The 20,078-nt window shown below is 36.6% G+C and overlaps 1 long non-coding RNA gene across 2 annotated transcripts; it reads right to left on the bottom strand.

The window, feature by feature from the left end:
• Positions 1-1,511: 1,511 nt before the first annotated feature.
• Positions 1,512-19,878, bottom strand: LOC140603124 (uncharacterized). Of its 2 annotated transcripts, none has more exons than XR_012006169.1 (3): positions 19,799-19,878; positions 5,564-5,820; positions 1,512-3,467 (listed from the first exon to the last, which is right to left on the bottom strand). It is a non-coding gene; the product is annotated as an uncharacterized lncRNA (long non-coding RNA). The 2 variants fall into 2 exon arrangements; XR_012006168.1 differs by lacking the exon at positions 19,799-19,878 and adding an exon at positions 6,939-7,041.
• Positions 19,879-20,078: the final 200 nt, after the last annotated feature.

Genomic DNA, 20,078 nt, shown 5'->3' with positions numbered 1-20,078 from the left:
AACCTCATGCACTATTGGTGGGAATATGAACACAATCCTTTCATCAAACCTATTTGAGTCAAGAGCCTAACAGATCAAGTGCCCATATCTGAAATATTTTGACTATGAGGAAGTTATACCATGTCTACTGAAAATTTAAATGCCAGTGGATCTTAAAAGAATTCTTCTTAGCTGTGCTCATAATTCTATTCATTTTTCATAATAAATAAAAAATTCCCAGAGGTGATAAAGCCAAACAGAAAATATGCACTGAAATTCAAATAATTTACCTCCTCTACAGAAATATATGTCATTTTTCATGTACAGGTATTAGATTTTAAATTTTTTTCCTACCCACTGGGATCTGTACTAGCACAAAAGCGTGAATCTACACATTAATGTTTTTAAGACAATGGATAATGTATTTCAAAATTAATAGCTGGCAAATGATATACACCAACACACTCTGATCAACGTCCCCTACAGTGCTCAAGTCCCAGATGAATAGGTTCAGAAAATAAAACTCTAATGTAAAAGATGATGCAAATATTTCATTCAGGTTAAGTTCTTTGCCATTAATTATTCTCTCTTTGCATATCTGAGTGGGGATGTGGAATTATATCACCTAAATACTGCTCTGATTTATTTCCTCCTCCCCATCTTAGTTATCACATCTGGGCCATTATCATAGTCCACCACTTTTTATCCAGTCCTTTCACATTGTAGTCCATGCTTTGAAAAATCATGACTGTAATTTTCTCATTAAAGACCTTCAGTGGCTTCTCATTACCTACAAGGGAAAGCCTGAAGAACTTAGCATGATGTATAGACTCTTCCTTATCTGATCCCAACTTGCCTTTTAGTATTGCCTTGTTGCTTTCTGTCTAGCCACACAGAACTCATCTCTAAACACATTGTATTTTTGTATGATTCTCTTAAAAAAAAAAAAACCCTTTTACATAAGTTGTTCATGAAGCCAGTCCCCTTCTTCTTGTTTTTTTGATGTTGAATACTTATGCATCTGGCAAGACCAGATGAAATGTCCAACTGCCTTGCTGGCAAGAGGTATCTTATCTACCTTTCCCAGGCATTAAAAGGAGCATTCTTATGGTTTTTTTTTTAAATAAATCTTAATAAGACATACATAATTGAACTATAGTGTAATTACTTGTCAGTCCCCTAACTAGACTGTGAACTGTTTAAAGCCAGGGACTTTATCTTATTTTTCTTTTATTTCAAGCACTTTCTGTGTTGTCTGCTCCATGGTGTCAAGGCTCCATAGTTGTATATTAAATAAATATTTTATTTCGTCCATATCTCATAAGAGATGTTTTAATAAAAACACTTTTAAATTCTTCAAATATAAATCCATCACATATTTATGGTTCCATATTATACTTAAATTCACTTAGTGTATCCTTACCATGCTTAAGATACTGCTTAAACATTGGGAATAATCTCATAGTCTGAATGTAAAGAGATAAAAGATAAATATAAGCCCAAAACACTACAACATATTCAGTTTCTAGAGATATTTATTAAATATTTGCATATATTTGCATAGGAGCATAGAAGAATAAATTATTACTTATGATTAGAGAATTCAGAGAATACATCACTGGTGTGTTGGCTTTGGGGCTGTTTTAAAATATACATTGATAACTTTGAAATATGGAGGTGGAGGATCCTAGAGAATGCCACGCAAAAACATATGAAGACATGAAAGAAGTAGGAGTTTTGAGTAAAAAGGATGGAGGTGGGAAAGTTAACTAAAATAATTCTGTAAAGATAAGTGTGACTTTGGTTATATAAGATGAAAACATGGAAGGGAGGGGGAATTGTATTATGTTGCCAACAGGAAAATTTCATAGTCTACCCCATTTGACTTTCATTTAATATCCATTCCCATTTTTATGCCCATATTATACTTATAAACAACAAAAAGAATAATATAATGCTTCCATTTAAAATGATACAGTTCAAAAAAAATAAAAAATAAAAAATAAAATGATACAGTTCTTCCATAAACCGTGATGAACTTCACTTTTTCCCTCAAAATGAAAACATGAAGTCCCAAAAGACATAGTGCTCATATCTGCATTATGTATTTACTCTTTTAGCTGGTTACAATCTTGAATATTTTATAGCCTAGAGACAAAATTATTAAATTAACTACCATCAACACTCCTTATGTAAGATACTCAATTAAGAGGGAAAATGCAAACTTAAGGACTATATATGACAAAGAAAGGGAAAAAAATGTGTGTAGCTATAATAGTCCTCATATCTATAATTGGCTATGAGGCCATAGATGATATTAATTCCGTCCGTTGGAACTAAGAGCACTTGGAGGAGCCCAGAGTTCCATTAATGGGAATCACACATTCTGTGACTATGTCATTAGGTGGAGGGCAGGGTTTGTCAGTATGAACACTGTTGACATTTTGGATTGGATTCTTCTCTGTTATAAGAGCTGCACTGCGCATTGTAGAATAGTTAGCAGCACCCCTGGCCTCTACCTCTATATGCCAGTAGCACCCTTGGAGTCATGAAAATAAAATATGTCTGCAGACATTACCCAACATCTTTGGGGGCAGTGGGGAAGAAGCAAAATCACTCTCAATTAAAAATACTGTGTAGGATAATAAAAAACACTCTCTTTCCACTCCTTGTTTCGTAAACTCGTATGCACTGCCATTGTCTCAAAATATACATCAAAATTTTATAAGGCAGCTCAGCATCCTTGCATCACCTGTCATCCAGGTAGGAACACAACTGAGCCATTACCAGGCTATTCCACCATTTCATCAAGCTAACGGATGGGACATGTGATGACACCTGTGAAGCTCATGAGTGTTAGCCTTTTCCTTACATCTTTTACTGTAAAAGATATGTTCTTTGCTGAGAAAGTTGTGTAGGATACCACAATGGCAAATAAGATATTAAGTAACTCCACAGACAGTGATACCGATAGAAGCAATGGAATAGGGAATCCAAATTTGTATCCAGAATAAGAGTCTATTTGAGAACAAACTGTCACTGGTGTCTGTTTGTCATCAATCTGCTGCAAAATGGTTGGTTGATTATCTGAGGAATGGAAATAAGGAGAAGGTTCAACAACGGTCTCTACTCTTGACAGGTTGGACACTCAGCTGGTGGCTTAAGAGCTAGATGAACCATCAAGTCTCCCTCACAACCTCAGACTTGGCTCATAAGGCGGATCAAAATGCTCTCTGTGCCTGGGAGCATTCTAGTTATTACAGTAGGATAGCAGACACAACAGGAACTTGAAAGAAGGTTGACTTGACCATCCTAGTTCTGTGACTCTTTCCAAGGCCCAACCAATCACCAGTTGACTTGTTTTCCAATCCTTTGCCTTTGTTTTCATTATTCTTATAAAAAGAAACGAGGATTTGTAATTTGTTTAGACCTATGACAGTCTGATTTCCAGAAATCCAAGATCACAGTTCAAAAGAATTTCATTATTGCTGCAAGATAAATAGTTCAAGTTATAGTAGCCTACAACTCTAAACAACTAAAATGCTTTTTTTTTGTCCAGTAAATAGAGAAACAAAATAGATTATCCTTATACAATGGATCCTATGTATCAAAAGGATCAGACTGTTGGTACACATAATACAATGGATAGTATCTTAAAAATATGATACTGAAAGGAAAGAAGCCAGAAACAAAACTATACATACTGTATGATGTCAGTTATATGAAATTGTAAAATCGACAAAACTCATTTATAGATGGGCAGAAATCAAATCAGTGGTTGCTACACTTGGGGATGGGACAGATAAATGCAAAGAAACTTGGATTTTTGGGGGGATGACAGAAATTCATAACTTGATTTGGGTAGTGGCTATATAGCCAAATGTATTTTTCAAAACTCTTTGGTCTCTAAACTAAAAATGATGTGTTTTTAATATAAATTTGCCTCAATTGAGTTGGTTTATAGAGAAAAAGAAAACACAGAAGGAAGAGCAAGCTTCAGAGATGAAGGCAAGGAGCTCATGGTTTTCAAACATCACAATAGGCAGTTGAAAAAAAATTACTTTAGGTGCCTAGAAACATATTGAGCAGAAATTTGACTGAAGGATTTTATGCATTTAAAGTAGTGATTCTCAACCACAGCTGCATTGTTAGAGCCTTAGAGAGATGCTGGGTACACCAACACCTGGGTCTTACCTCCAGAAATTCTGATTTAATTGGTTTGGAGAGAAGCATAGAATGTAGTTTTTTGTTTTTGTTTTTTGGTCTTTTTGTTTGTTTGTTTTGTTTCTCTTTTTAAAGCAGCCAAGTGTGCAGTCAGGCCTAGATAACATTAATATAAAGGGCTATTGAAGTTATGGACATAGACAAGACTCTTTCAGAAAACTCATAAAATAAGAAAAGGAATAAATATAGACTGGAGGATGTCAATATTTAAAAGGTCAAAAATCTAAAAAATAAAGAGTGTTTGGAAAAAGTCTTGCCATGGTACGTTTACCAGCAAAGACAATAAAAGGCTAATAAAATAATTCTATGAACAATTTTACGCAAATTTGACAACTTTGAAAAAAATGGACCAATTTTTGAAAAATACGACTCACCAAACCAACACAGGAAGAAACAGATTTGTATCTATTATAGAAATTAAATTTCTTATCAAAAGCCTCAAAAAAGAAAACTCAAGGCCCAGATGGTTTCAGTGGTGAATTATATAAAAAAACATCCAAAAAGGAAATAGCACTAATCTTGCACAGATGACTTAGAGGAATAAATGTTCAGCTCCTTTTGTGAGGCCAATATAAGTAAATACCAAAATCTGATAGATCTTATTTAAAAACTGAAAAAAATATTAAAGACCAATATGCCTCATGTAAATAGATGAAAAAGTACTTTTAAAATGGCAGATCCAACCCAACAGGACTTAATTTGTAGTGAATTGCCCTCTTGAGCACAGGGACTAACTACCACACCAGAACTACATGGGAGGGCGGAGAGCAGCTCCACGGAGTAAAGATGGACATTTGCATAAGAGAATAAATAAAAATAACAAGTGCCTACTACAAATGGTATAATTTCTGATTTTCTAATACATTACACATATTTTTGCTAGGGGTAATTAACCCTGATTTTAGAGGTATTATTTTCTCTTGAGTAAATGAATGTACCTCCCTGCATAGCCATGGAGAAATGTCTAAGACAGAGAGAAGATTATGACTCACTAAAAAGACTCCTAAACCTTTAGAGAGCCGTATGAATAGGGTCTTTAACTCCTAATCTTCATTCCACAACACTCCTTGAGTTAACATAATTAAACTTTCAAAAGTCAGTTCTAATTTCTAAGTCTTGTTGATCCTCCACCATTAATGTGCACTTAATATACTCCTTACAAATCTGGTCATTGTGACTTAATTACTACACAATATCTTTCTTCTAAAGCAAGACACATTTAGATGATTTCTATCATCTCTGTAAGATGTAATCATCATAAAAACTTTCTTACCAATGAAAGCTATTACATGTCTCTACTTTAAAAACATACCATAATCCTGACATCTAAATATAGCGATATATAGCCAATTAAGCCTACTTCTAAGTAGAACGTGTGAAGCTTCGAGAAATATGCACTTTTATGTCATTTCAACAGCATTTCAGGACTTTTATCTCTTGATCTGGCATCCACTTTCCTATTTATCCTTTGCATTCTTGGCTGGTAGCACAGAAATTTAAATTAAAACCATCATTTACGTGCTGAGTCTCTGTCAGTTTTAATCGTGTAACAAAATTGCCTAGTAGAGACTTCTTTTTGTATCAATCTTCATTCTTGTCCACAAATTGAAAAGGAAACTGAAAAAAAAAAAAAAAAAGGAAAAGACAATGAGATGCTGGACAGAGCACTTGGCTGGGCAAGGCTTACTGCTTTAACATGGCCCAAGGAAAGGAACACAGAACTACTGTAAATTATGCTATCTTAGTTCATAGCTCAGAGGAAGTAGCTCTTTTAGCTTCAGTGTCAGCAATGGAACTAGATAGTATTTTGAAGTGCTACTCACTTGGAAAGAGATGCTTGGGGTGGTGGGGGTGGTAGGGGAAGGTGGTGGAGGTGCAGGAGGCAGGGGGAAGGGAAAAGTAAAAGAGACATAAAAAATGATAAATGATAAAGAAAATGATAAATGATAAAGAAATAAAAATGACCAGATGCCCTCTAGAATCTAGTGCTAGAAGACAACAGTCATGGTAGTCTAGGTAATGGGGTAGTAAAGAGTACCCCTGAATCTCTGTGCCTGGATGCCATACACAAGCTACGTGCTCCATGCCTATCACAGCCCCAGGCTGGTGTAGCAGCTATTGTCTGGAACATTCCTAGTTTTTTACCAGGGTAGCAAATGCACATCTGTTCTTAGTTTACCCAAGAAATGACATATATCACTTTTGTCAGTGCTGTTGGCTAAAACAAAAAACACGGCCATGCAAATTTTCAAGGAGGTAGAGAAACGTTATTCTGACAATATGCCTTGTAGGAGAATGATAAATATTTGGTCAAGTAATTCTCATATAGGATACTATATTGCCCCTACTAGGTAGTGAAGTGTATACCACACAGACCACCGTGTTTGATTGATTACTTAGTATCTGATCTCCCTTTATTCCCTATCAACAAATAGCGTTTTCCTTCAGAAGGTAATCTGAACACTTAAAACCCCACATTTCTCATTTTCCTTTGTAGATAGAAGTAGCTATTGGCACAGTCCTGGCTAACAATATGTGGAAACCATTGCGTGGGCTTCTAGAAATACTTTGTAAAATGGGCACAGGCTTAGCCAACTCTTGCCTTTCTTCCTTCCTTCTGAAAAACAGTCGTGATGTCAGAGGAATTGGAAAAAGAGATACCTTGCAACCATGAGAACAAGAGTAAGTCTGGGACACTAGTGGGGATGTGATGCTAGCATTCTCGCCCCAATTACCAACTTTCAAAAGTCCAGTTGTCTGAGATAAAAAACAAAAAACTGTATTTTGTTCAGCCACTGTTAGCATTTTATTCCATATATCCTGCTGAACCTTTTACCTAAAAAAAAAAAAAAAAAAAAAAGATTTTAGTTATTTATTTGGGAGACAGAGAAATAGAGAGAGAGGAAGAGTGCAAGAGGGTGAAGGGCAGAGCAAGAGGGAAAAGCAGTCTGGAGCCAGATCCCAAGACCCTGAGATCATGATCGGAGCCAAAATCAGACACTTAACCAACTGAGCTGCCTGGCGCCCCTGCTGAACCGATTTCTAAGTGATCTGAAATTGGATACCAAGTGTGTGGTGAAACAAGCAACAGATCCTAAAGTACAGACCTGACTTAGTGAAGACCTCACAGTACCTGAGTTAAGATTCCACCCATTGTTATTACCCCTAAATCTTGTTCAGCACTAGGGCAACAAACAACCTCTTTCTCTCTCTCTCTCTCTCTCTCTCTCTCTCTCTCTCTCTCCCTCTCTCTGTCTCTCTCTCTCTGATGAATACCTAGAATCATTTTCCACACTGTTCATTCGGTCTTTTTGTTTTTCTATTTTTATGTCATGAAGCAAAGTGGAAAAGTTGAGCACAGCAACAGCTTCTGACTAGACTAGTTCTGAGATGTTCTTCTCACATTGATTGACTTTATTTTTTTTTTGATTGACTTTATTAAGTATGAGGGTTATCAATAAATCTCAGCTATTTATCCTCTTAGGGCCTCACAATGTTTCCATCTACATGGTCCCAGGATCACCCTACACTCCCTGAACCCTACAGTTTGCTTTCAGAAAATTTATTTATAAGACTGGCACATTAACTGCATAATTCTCCCAATGGTGACTTGAGAATTAGGACTCCTACCTACTTGTCCCTCCTTCCTCACTTCATTCCCCCTTGTCTTGAGAATTTGCCTCTGCCTCTAGAATCATCTAATGTCATTAATGTGCCTGTCTCGCTAATCCTTTAATAAATTATGCCGTGTTTGGGATGTGTGTGTTATGGAATGACAGGTCAATTAAGAGAAGTCCTATTAAAAATAAGAAAAACATTATTAGTAAAAGAAAAATGTTGACTTAAAATTGCCTCAGGGAAGGAGATAAAGAGCACTCCCAGGATGTTGTGTGGAAAGCATATATCCTTCCACGAAAAGATGCTCCACAATCATACCATTTCTAGAAAGATAACATTTCCTTGAATTTTCTCCTTATACTAAAGCAAGCTTTTGCTTGAAGAACAATAGTATACTTCTATTTCTTGCCTTCCACGGAAAAGCAATTTGAAATTCTACAAACAAATATTTTCAGAATTATGATTTTAAAAGTATTGGTATCTAGCAAGAAAGTAAGATACATACGGAAGCAAACAAGCACACAAACATGGCACCAAAACCAATCAAAACTACAGAGGGAAAGCAGACTTCTATGAGGAAGCAAGTGCATAAGCCAAGTGTCATCCCGAAGGTATTTTCTGAAGCTCAAGATGACAAATTTTCATTTTGACAGCAATCAGAGATAGAGAGTAGGCTCTGCATATGGTAGAGAGACTAATGGGTATTCCATCCTTAAAAAGGGAATTTCAATATTCACAACTAATGAGAAATAAACTCACTTTGCAGAAAGAGACAGTAAGAAAAACTAGCTAGTAACAATTACCATGCTAGGCAAGGGGAAAAAAATATTACACGAAAATTTGAAGCCATTCCTCATGTTGAGCTTTCAGGCCTCATGTGTGACAGAAAAAAAAACCCCTCAATCAAGAATTCTAAATAAATGAATCTAGGATAGTGGCACTTCCAGACAACTGGGAGAAAAAATAAATAAATTTCTTTATAGGAAGCTATTTTCATCTTAAACCTCAAAGGATTGCACAGAAAAATTCCCCCACCATCAGCTTTGCAATATAAAACAAAGCACACATTTCCACGCCAGAAACTACGAAGGCAGTTAAGACATCAGGGGCCAAGGTTCCAGAGAGAAGGGAAACCCACAGAATTTTTTTATTCTATAAAAGATATTAGAAGCTGAATAAAGCTTTTGGCAATCTTGCCTAACTGGGGTCGAGGAAGCAGAGCACTAGTAACCACTCCAGGCTTTCAGAGACATCACAAAAAAAAAAAAAAATTAATTTGCAAGAGTAAGAGTGGAATGGAACTGACAAACACTTAAAAAGACTGAAGCTTATATTTAAAACAGATCAACCCCGTATTACATTAAATTCGTCTGTCTCCACTTTCACTGGCTGACAAAAAAGCAAATCTTCTCTGGAGGAACAATAATATCATATAGAGTCTCAAAGTAAGTCTATAATTTTTCAAACACAATGTCTAACATTCATAAAAAGAAAAGAAAGAAGGTATTGAAAAAGGCAAAAATTGGACAATAACCAAGGGAAAAAGAGAGTGAGGAGAAACAAATTCACAAGATACCGGGGAGAAATAACTGCAAGAAAGAATAAAGAGCAACCAAAAGAATAAATATGTGGGTGAATTTAAATAAATATCAGTACATCACTAGATATTCTATGGAAGACGTTCTGACAAGTAAGTGACTCTTTATCCTGGGGCAGAAGGAAATGATTTGCAGGCCTCTAGGGGATCTGGGGAAAAGAGAACACCCCCCCCCCCATCCAGTAATAACTAAAAGCACAGTGACATTTATTAGATGACAGAAGTTCCCAAGTGAAGTTTGTGAAGCACATATGTCAGAATCCCTTGGAAATGGAGTCTCACCCACACATCCTGAACCAAAACTTGTGGGCCTGAGCTCTGGTAACTGCATATTTCATGAACCAGAAAATTCTGCTGCAGAGCGATACTTAATACAAACCTCTCTTCCCAGGGTGAGTTATTCCCTTTTATATAACTTAACTGGAAAATAAAAAGTTCTTATCATCCTTCTTTTGAAGATTTTTTTGAACTTTTGAAATCCAATACTACTGGTCACCATTCTTGTTCCTTTACCCCTTGGCAGGTGCTACGCTAAGACCTGCGGCAAGAAGGGGAGACGAACAGGACCAGTTCTAGTTTCAAAGATTTTAGAATCCAGGTGGGGTTACAAAAACAACCAGGGTTTGGCCATTTCTGTAAAACGTTCTGAGATTGGCACCAAAATCACAATGTCCCATCCTTTGAGATCTGCCCTCCAGTTCAAAAAAGGTTGGTTTCCATCAGATGTGGTCATATTCATGAGCCTCTCTCATTTACTAGGGTTCACTAAACCAAGGGTGATCACATAGCCCGTGATGGGCCCACTGATTGGAACCAGCTGCAAATTTGGAATCATAATGATTGGAAAGTAATGCACGTGGGTGGTCAGAAATATATTTGTCAGTTCAGCAGCCGTGAGGTGGTCAAGTTCAATCATGTCGTGAATATAAGCATCTGATCAAAAGAGCAAAAATATGATGCCTCTACTCCATATTCCATCAAGTACTATACATTTATAAAAATAGTATTTCTCCATTCTTCCTCCACCGAACTTTGACACTGAAATAGTAGAGCAGTAGTTAATAAAAGCACTGTATGGAACTAACTGCCTGGGTATAACCCTCAGCTCTGCAGTTAATAGATTTGTCACTTCAGGAATATCAATTCATTCTCTATGTTCCATTTTTCTCATCTGTAAAATAGGGATAAAAGTATTACCTACCTCAAAACATTGTCATAAAAATAAAACAAATTAACATTTCTAAGTCAGCTAGTGCTTGATAAGTAATAAATAGCATTTTATTAAATAAGCAAATATTAATATTGAAAGTTGTCTTGAATTTTGAATGAAAATTTCCATGGCTAAACAGTTTAGTGTCCTTGCTAATTATTTCATCATTGTTCACTCCCACAGTGATAATTATTAGGTCTTCTACTTGTCCTCACTTCCCATATCCCATAACTTTCTCCTAAATTCATCCCCTTCTTAGTGGAATAGATCCTCTGAGATGTCTTACAGAGTCTGTATGTGTGGCACACATACTTAATAGTTTGGGTTAGAATTTTGTCAGCCAATTGGATCATGAGGGTATTTTAAAATAATGCATCATGACCAAACAGAGATCATTCTAGAGAAGTTCCACATCAGAAAGATATACCAAGGTGGTTCGCCACACAGAATGAGTGAAAACACTCTACACGGTCATCTCAATATGTACTATTTATCTATCAATCATCTATCTATCCACCTCAATCTATATCTGTTTGCCATTCTGTTAGTTTTTCTGCTGTCAACTTTGCCTTAACTATACTGTCTTCTAAGGTCGATTCTGTGTTGCAGATACCAGGCACTTCATTTTCCAGAATCCCCCTCCGCATGTAGTTCGAGGCCAGTTTTTGCCAAGAAGATCTTGCACAACACTTGGAAAGTGAACTGGAGAAGAGGTTTTCATTCCAGAGAGGTTGTGACAACCAAATACCATAACTTCACAGATTTCTTCACGAGTTCCTACTTGGCTACTACAGACCAAGACCCAAACCTCTAGACTTAGCAATCGCTAGAATTTTCTGGTGAGCTTGAGAGACTGGGAGACTCCTTTGTTTCAGCGCTTCAGATTGAAATCGTCAGTGACTCATTGACTCCCACTGCAGTTCTTCTCTCACCCAGCATTATTTATATTCATATCAGTCTAATTTCCTTTAAAAATACTTTTATTACAATAATAATTTCATTTTATTGACCAAAACAAGACTGATAAAAATGCTTAAAAATTAGAAAACTACATAAGGATGTTCTTCTGCTCATAAAAGTTATCTAAAAGAAATCTATAAATACGTTTTAACAAATGTATACATTTAAATACATTTACTTTAAGGTCTGAAGTAAGATAATGATGCCCATTTCTCACCACTACTGTTTAACAGAGCTGGCCAGAAAATTAAATGACTCATAAGGATTAGAGGTGAAGAGGTAAAGTATTGTCTACTTGTAATATAAAAACATTTACATTAATGAAAGATAATTAGCAAATAATACAAAATGATACAAGTACTATACATTTATAAAAATAGTATTTCATTATACTACCAATAACCAGTTATAAAATAAAATTAAAAATAATTTACCATTTGAATAGCAACAACTCACCTTTCAGAAATTAAAGTATAATTAAAAAGAATGCTGTGTAAATAGTGTGGCATCCCATGGAATAACAATAAACAAACTGATATTTGGAAGTATTTCCTTGCCGTCCACTACCTGGCCTTAAAGCCAAGAGCACATATTTTAGGAATTGCCATGGCAACAATTGGTTTCTAGGTATCACTGTAGCAGAAAACAACCTCAAACCATCATGGTCTTATAGCAGTAAATGTTTATTATTTGAACATATTATATGAGAGCTTGAGCTGGCTATGGCTCATCCAGGCAATGCTAGACCTCACGTGTCTTCTTATTTCAAGTCTCAGGCTAAAGGGTGGCTGCTGAGACCCACTTTTCTCATGGCAAAGGGCAGAAATTGGAGGAGACAGAACTAAAGTGCAAAAGTTCATTTCAAGGGTTTGCTTGGACGTTATATAAATCACACCCTCTCACATCCTGTTAGCCAAGCAAAATTGGCAGAAGAGGGAAATATACTCCACCTACAGGAAGGCACAGCAAGTGCAGTGAAGGGAGTATTTGTGCACCAAGGAAACAACTGAGGACCTTGTGTGTGTTAGATGGTAAGCACTTGGTCTAGAACAGGAAGCATTAAACACATTTTAGCTCTTTTTTTTTTTTAATTTTGATTTTGTTGAATTATCATGACAACCCTGAGAAATATTCTATTACAAGAAAATGATGGCTCCATGTAACCAAATAACTTGCTTCAGGGTTGGGTATGGTCGCACCAGGATTTAAATCCAGGTATCCTGGAACACCTGGGTGGCTCAGCATTTGAGGGTTTGTCTTGACTCAGGATGTGATCCCATCAATCAATCAATCAATCAATCAATCCAGGTATCCTGATTGAAAATGCATTTTCCATGAACATGCAATGTGATCACACGGAAACTGATCACAACATTGACAGTGTCCCATCAGATGAACTCCAGTTGTGAACTGGGAAAACTCCAGGAACTTCATCAAGCTTCAGTTAGTGAATTTTCTGTAGGTTATTGCTCATCCATGTATACAAGTCCACCCTTCAAGCATAATTTTCTCATTTCTTCCATAATTCTAGCAGAAAACCTGACAGATAATTAATGATGCTTCACTATGTGAAAAATATAGGGAATTCATTCATTGGTACTTTCGACCTATTTCACTTCTCATACCAGGACAATTTTTACTAATCTGTCAAGTCAACCGTTATCTGCTTGTCAGTGATGTTTTCATGTTAAAATATTAAATTAACACTCTAGTTTAACAAATTTATCAAGCTTGAGAGTATGCTCGGAGTAAATTTGCATTCTAGGGCCTGTTCACATCAGATCCTGATAAAATCTAGGTTATGGCTAAGCAAACAAATGATACAAATATATAAAATCCCAACTTCGTGCCCATTTTCTTCAGTAACATTTTAACTTTGAAGGGTCTCATGAAGACTAAGCGTTATAGACTGAATATTTGTATCCATACAAAATTCATATTTGAAACCCTAGCCCCTGATGTGGTGGTATTTGGAAATGGAGACTTTGGGAGATAATTAGGGTTAGATGAGGTCATGAGGGTGAGGCTCTAATGATGGAATAGTGCCCCTACAGGAGAGACATTAGAGAACTTTCTCTTTCTCACCGTGTACATACAAAGAAGGGGTTATATGAGCCAACAACATGGCAGCCGTCTACAAGCCAAGAAGAGAACTCTCCCCCAAACCCAGCAATGATGGCAATCCAATCTCCAGTCTCCAGAGCATGAGAAAATACATTTCGGTTGTTCCAACTAATCAGTCTATGGTACTTTGTTATGGCAGCCTGAGCTAAGAGAGTGAGATAAACACCTCAGTGTGCCAGTGAAAAACACCTGGCATAGAGTAGGAGTTTTTGTGTGTGTGTGTCATTTTTAACGACAGCTGCTATTTTTTGAAAAGTTTGCATAGTTAGCAAAGTAGGCAAGGCAATTTTTTTGAAGTCACACTTCAAACTATGTTCTCTGACCTCAAAGAATATGGGGAGCAAAGACTAACCTTTTCCCCAGTGAATTTTGGAGGAACCCATAAGATTTCTTTAATATTTGCTCCAAGTCAAGTAAGAGTCCTACTATAAATAAATTTGGTCTATCACAATTGTAGATTTACTAGTCACAATTAAAACTGTAAGATCCTAATTTGAATAAAATTGATGTGTACTGTATTTTCAAGATATCAGCTCTTTGACTATAAGGTCTTCTTGGTTTTTGTTTTTGTTTTTGTTTTGAGACAATGAGCAGGAGAGGGTCAGAGAGAGAAGGAGAGAAAGAATCTTAAGCAGGCTCCACACCCAGTGAAGAGCCCAACATGGGGCTTGATCTCACAATCCTGAGATTATGACCTGAGCCAAAATCAAAACTGAGAGTCAGGTGCTTAACCCACTGAGCTCCCCAGGTTTTTCGTTTTGGTCTTCAAGATACTTAGAAAAATAGGGATCTTGAGGCTTAGACAGAAGTTTTCATCATGTCTTTTAATAATTATCCATCTGGCTGGCATTTTGAAAAATTAGTGTAACAAGGGCAAGAACTGGACAAAGAGGATAATGAAAGTCTTCCCCATGGGCAGGCCTCAGTTTTAAAGTGAACATTTATAGAGGAAAGGGTATAAACTAAACAAACAAAAAAAGGTGACCTTCATTTCCACATAGTAGATCACTTCCCATTTCCAGGGAACATGCAGAAAATTAAAGCTTGAGTTGGCTGTATAAAATCACTGGGAAGAGCCAAGTTCTAAGAGATATTATCCTCAGGTGACCAAACTAAGGTATAAGGTCCTTACGGCTAAGCTGCAGTAATTATTCATAAATTCAATTACAAATTTCTAATATTTCTGAAAAATGAGTTTGAATCGTGCCTTCAAGGATAATTCCTGGTGTGTAGGAGGGAATAACAGCTCACAAATAACCCAGCATTTATTGAAAAGAAATATGGTCATTGAAATATCAACCCTTGGTAAAAGCCAAAGGCAAAGCACCAGAAATTAACAACAACAAAAAAAATTATGAGAAGGTAAGTTAATGTGGGCTATGCACGTAGCTTTATACACAGACTAGAAACTTGGCTAGTGCTAAGTTTAAATGTTTGTGTTCTCCCCTCCACCCACAATCCATATGTTGAAACTCTAATCCCTAATGTGATGATATTAGGAAGTGAGGCTTTTGGAAGGTTCTTAGGTCATGAGGGGGAAGTCTGCAACCCAAAAAAAGGTCTTCACCTGACCATGCTGGTATCTTGTTCTTGGACTTCTAGACTCCAGAACTGTGAGGAATTAATGTCTGTTGTTTATAATTTGTAAGCCACCCAGTCTGTGGCATTCTGCTCCAGCAGTCTGAACAGACCAGGACAATTAGTACCTAAAAATCATAGCAGAATGACTAGTCTTAAAGTAGCTTCTTTAGGTATAAAATTATAAACATTCATTTTTTTAATTGGATGCTTTATAGTTATTGGCCCAAGATCATCACCTTCAGTAAATATCCACCCCAATCGTTGTTTATAAGAAAATGACAGAAATAATAATAGTGATAACAGTGAAACCAACACTTGTACACACTATGTGCCAAGTACTGTTTCAAGTCCTTCCCACGTAGGAACTCAAGCAATTCTAATAACAAACTAAGGGAGTGCTGGGACCAGTCTCTTTTCTTAGAGAGGTTCATACCCTTTTCCAGTGTCACACAGCTCCTGTGTGGTGAAGTTAGGATTCAAATAAAGGTGCCCCCCTCCATATTCTATGCCATTAACAATCATAGTATATTTTTCCTGAGAGAAATCCACATGATCTAGAGTATATTGTCAGTTCAGCTTGACAATCTGTTAAATAGGCTTAAATGAATTTTGTCTATGGGGTTTGTATAATTTCAAAACCAGAACTAATGAATAACTACAAACAAAACAATGTTGCTAAAGAAATTCATAATAATAACATCAATTTAATATAAAAGATGATATTATTTTGCTAAACCTAAAATCACAGTTGGCTTTCATAGTAGAACAGTTATCCAAGTCTGCTTTAATATTATTAGTGCAGAGATTAACTATTTGCCTGAGTAGTACATTATAAAAATTGATATGCTTGACTTCAAGTATTTATTTTCCAAATCAATTACTGTTATTTTAAAATAACAGGACATAGCACCAGATTAACTTCCAGATGTGATACTTTGGTATTTGTAGTTTTTGAATGTATATGCTGGGTGGTATGTAGATAAGTGACAAGGAATTGGAATTGGGGCACAGCTATGCAGGGGGACAAGTGGTTGACATAATCAAGTTCTGTGAAAGAAGAAGGGAAGTAGTGGTAGGTATGTGGTAGGTAGGTAATCAAGAGTGCCAAATATAATATAGAAAACAATTGCCTTTGAAATCAAGAGCAAAATAAGTTTTTGTTGTTTAATATGTATTGTAAATAAACTGCCTTAGCCTTCGTTCTACCTATAAATAGGGAATCTGTCAAATATATTCCCCCACAACATGAATATGGTCCTGATCATCACAATGCAGGTTTTCAGTTTTTAATCTGCCTAACAAGAATGCATGAGGACAAATTCTCTCTCTGCTTATCTCCATTTGAACTCCTTTGAAAATTTCATTTGTATAGAACATTGTGATATCAGTCTTAATTAACATGGAACATTGTGATATCAGCTAGTCTTAACATGGAACAACCACATTTGTATAAATAAATGCAAATATAATTTTTGGGCACAATTAGGTTATAAAAGGACTGTGATGATTCAAGATGTGCTTATAATATATATTTTTAAATTCTAATTAAAAATTTTTTAAAGATTTTATTTATTTATTCATGAGAGACACAGAGAGAGAGAGAGAGAGAGACAGGCAGAGACACGGGCAGAGGGAGAAGCAGGCTCTCCACAGGGAGCCCAATGTGGGACTTGATCCCAGATCCTGGGATCACGATCTGAGCCCAAGGCAGATGCTCAACTGCTGAGCTACCCAGGCACCCCTAAAATTTAAGTAAAAAGTAAAATGCAAAACTTCTCATAGAACACCCTTAGACCCACTAAATATTTTCAGAAACTCCCAAACACAGGTTGAGAAATAAGTTATGGTAAGGAGACCTACGACAATGCTCAAGGATTGCTATGAGGCAAACATAAAAGAGAAACAAAACCAACTAAAGAGAATGTTCATTTGCTGGAGAGATGAGTGAGGATAAACTGAAGGCTTTAGGGAGAAAAAAAAATCAAGTCAAGCAGCATTTTTGTAGTTTTTCCCACCAAAATAATGGTAGTGGTGAAGAGCTGTTTTGCCCTCGATGTATGCAGCCCAGCCCACAGATACAATAGTTGTGATTTCTCCTCTCTGACCACAGGTTTCTAAATGATTCTTTTGTATTTCCTAAACAGGATTTTTCATGGATTATGTTATTTACAGAAGCAATGGAAGATAAAATATTGGCTCAAAACAATTACTTTTTCACCTTTTTATTTAGAGGGCAAGTTGAGGGAGGGCAGGTGGAGAGGGAAAGAGAGAATTTCAAGCAGGCTCCATGCTGAGCACAGACCCAAGGACGGGCTCGATTTCACAACCCTAAGATCATGACCTGAACCAAAATCAAGAGTCAGAGACTTAACCAACTGCAGGCCACCCAGGCACCCCTTATCTAATTCTTGGCTTAAACAGCAAATATTCTAGGCTGGAGAATAGTAAGAGGTCTAGAAAGGATGGGACAGTGGAGAAATCACACCTCACCTCATTTTTCAGTTTCGTGGGTGATGGCTGGGCGAGCACTGCTGTTAACACAGCAGACTGAAGAACACGCCATCAAGAGAGACCTGTGCCTCATGACTTGGAAAGCACTTCAGAAGAATTAAAGAGCTTTGGTTTTAACATGAGAGATTTAAAACGAAACATATTTTGATTATAAAAGACTAGCCTTTTGATTGTGTAAGGTCTCCTGAGAGTGAGTTCCTCAGTTACAAGGTCTACCAAAGAACAGAGTCATATGAGAACTGAAAGGGTTAATACTCATCCCCACTGGCTCTTTGAAGCTATAGGTGGCTTAAACAGTGAGGAAATCTGAACATTTGAATTATAACTGTGCAAACAGATTTTATTAGTACGAGTATTAAAAGTTCAGTGGAGGGTCCTCTTGGTGGCTCATTTGGTTAAGCATCTGACTCTTGATTTCAGCTTAGGTCACGATCTTAGGGTCCTGAGATCGAACCCGGCTTTGGCCTCCATGTTCAGTGGACAGTCTGCTTGAAGAACTCTCTCTTTCCTTTTCCTTTGCCCCTCCCCTTGCTCTCTCTCAAATAAATAACTCAATCTTTAAAAAAGGAAGTTCAGTGGATCCTTACTTTTCTGAAGATAATATTTTACCTTGGCTTTCGCATTGCCACCAAGAATTCTGGGCAGTGACTTGTGGTCAGCCTGGCATGGGGTTTCAGAAATCCTTCCAGGAATATGTCTCATATCTTTGATGAAATATCGTATTTTCTATAAATCATAGTGCCTCCCTTTCAAATTTGAGGCAATGGCTTGTCAGCAAAATCTCAAATTTATGAGTATGCATGCAAAACAAAAAGGGGAGACTCGGTGTACTCCTTTTGAGTGGGAAATAAGTCAATGGGCATTTATGAAATGACTGTAGAAGAGCAATTAACCATTTGGGAAATGTGGATTGAGGTTACTTAGCCAAGACTTATCATTACAGCTAATGCAATATCCCTGTGGCTTTGTTCACCCAAAAATATATCTAATACAGCCCAATGTGGTCAAGGGTTTACTTACTGCGCTTCCCTTAATAATGAATTTCAAATGACTTGCAGGCCCTGTACCTCTCAATCCTGATATGCACCCCTAATGGGAATTCACACAGCTTAATCACTATTCACCTTACTGAAAATGCAATGCCATGGATCCTAGTGGTGAAACCAGCCTCAGTCACAAATAATCTGACTGCTGCTGCCTGAGGTAAGTAGAGGTTGCAACAGGTGACCCTGTAATGTTTCTATGTACAAGAAAAGGAGCGTCTGCTCACAGTAGCATTCTGTGGGTAGTACACAGTTCTCTGAATGACTTGGAGTTTACTTACCTCTTAGTCTTTAAAAATGTACTAAAATTGATATTTTCCAAGTAAAGTGACCTGGGAGGAATTTGTTTTGTTAAGCTTAAAATTACGAATATACATTATTGAGTGAATACTTTATGTTCTCTTGCTTTACATAGTTGACAGAGTGAGGGCTGAAAAATCTCCTCATTGAAAATAAACCAATATTGTAAAACTATATTAGAGATGAAACATAGTATTTTTTTCTGGTGATATATAACTTTACTATTCATTCATCTATAATATAAAACTAAACTTTTCTACTTTTTTCCACCTTATATAGGGATAATGAATAAAATCTATTAACACTAATGGTTTTCTGGATTTTATTTCATTTATAGTCTAAATATTCTATCATAGAAATAGATGTACAGAATAAAGATATATTCTAACACAAACAAAACTCAGAACATTTATTTTTGCCAAGAAGGATGTATGCATCTTTTGAAAATAGTATGTCCCTCAAACATGTACCTATAAAGCAAATTATTTTGAGTTAATTTGGTGTACCTCACAAGTGGAAGTCTTTTCAAAATAAACATAAATCTACCTAGGCTGAAGGGAGAAACAAAAGCAGTAAATAAGCAAGTTGGTAAAAATCACAATTCAGAGCAGTTAAGAGCATGTGCTTTAGAGTTGGATCTGTCTGGCTTACATAACAGCTGTGTAACTTTGGAGAATTTACTTAACATCTTGAAGACGCAGTGACTTCGGGACGCGTGGGTGGTTCGGCGGTTGAACGTCTGCCTTTGGCTCAGGGCCTGATCCTGGAGTCCCAGGATGGAGTCCCTCATTGGGCTTCCTGCAGGGAGCCTGCTTCTCCCTCTGCCTGTGTCTCTGCTTCTCTCTCTCTGTGTGTGTGTGTGTCTAATAAATTAATATAATATATATATTATATAAATTAATATATATAAATTAATATATAATATATAATG

Source organism: Canis lupus, chromosome 13 (assembly GCF_048164855.1).
Source record: "Canis lupus baileyi chromosome 13, mCanLup2.hap1, whole genome shotgun sequence".
Lineage (NCBI taxonomy): Eukaryota > Metazoa > Chordata > Mammalia > Carnivora > Canidae > Canis > Canis lupus.
Note: the sequence above shows the minus strand (reverse complement) of the source record. Positions and strands in the feature narration are given on the sequence as shown.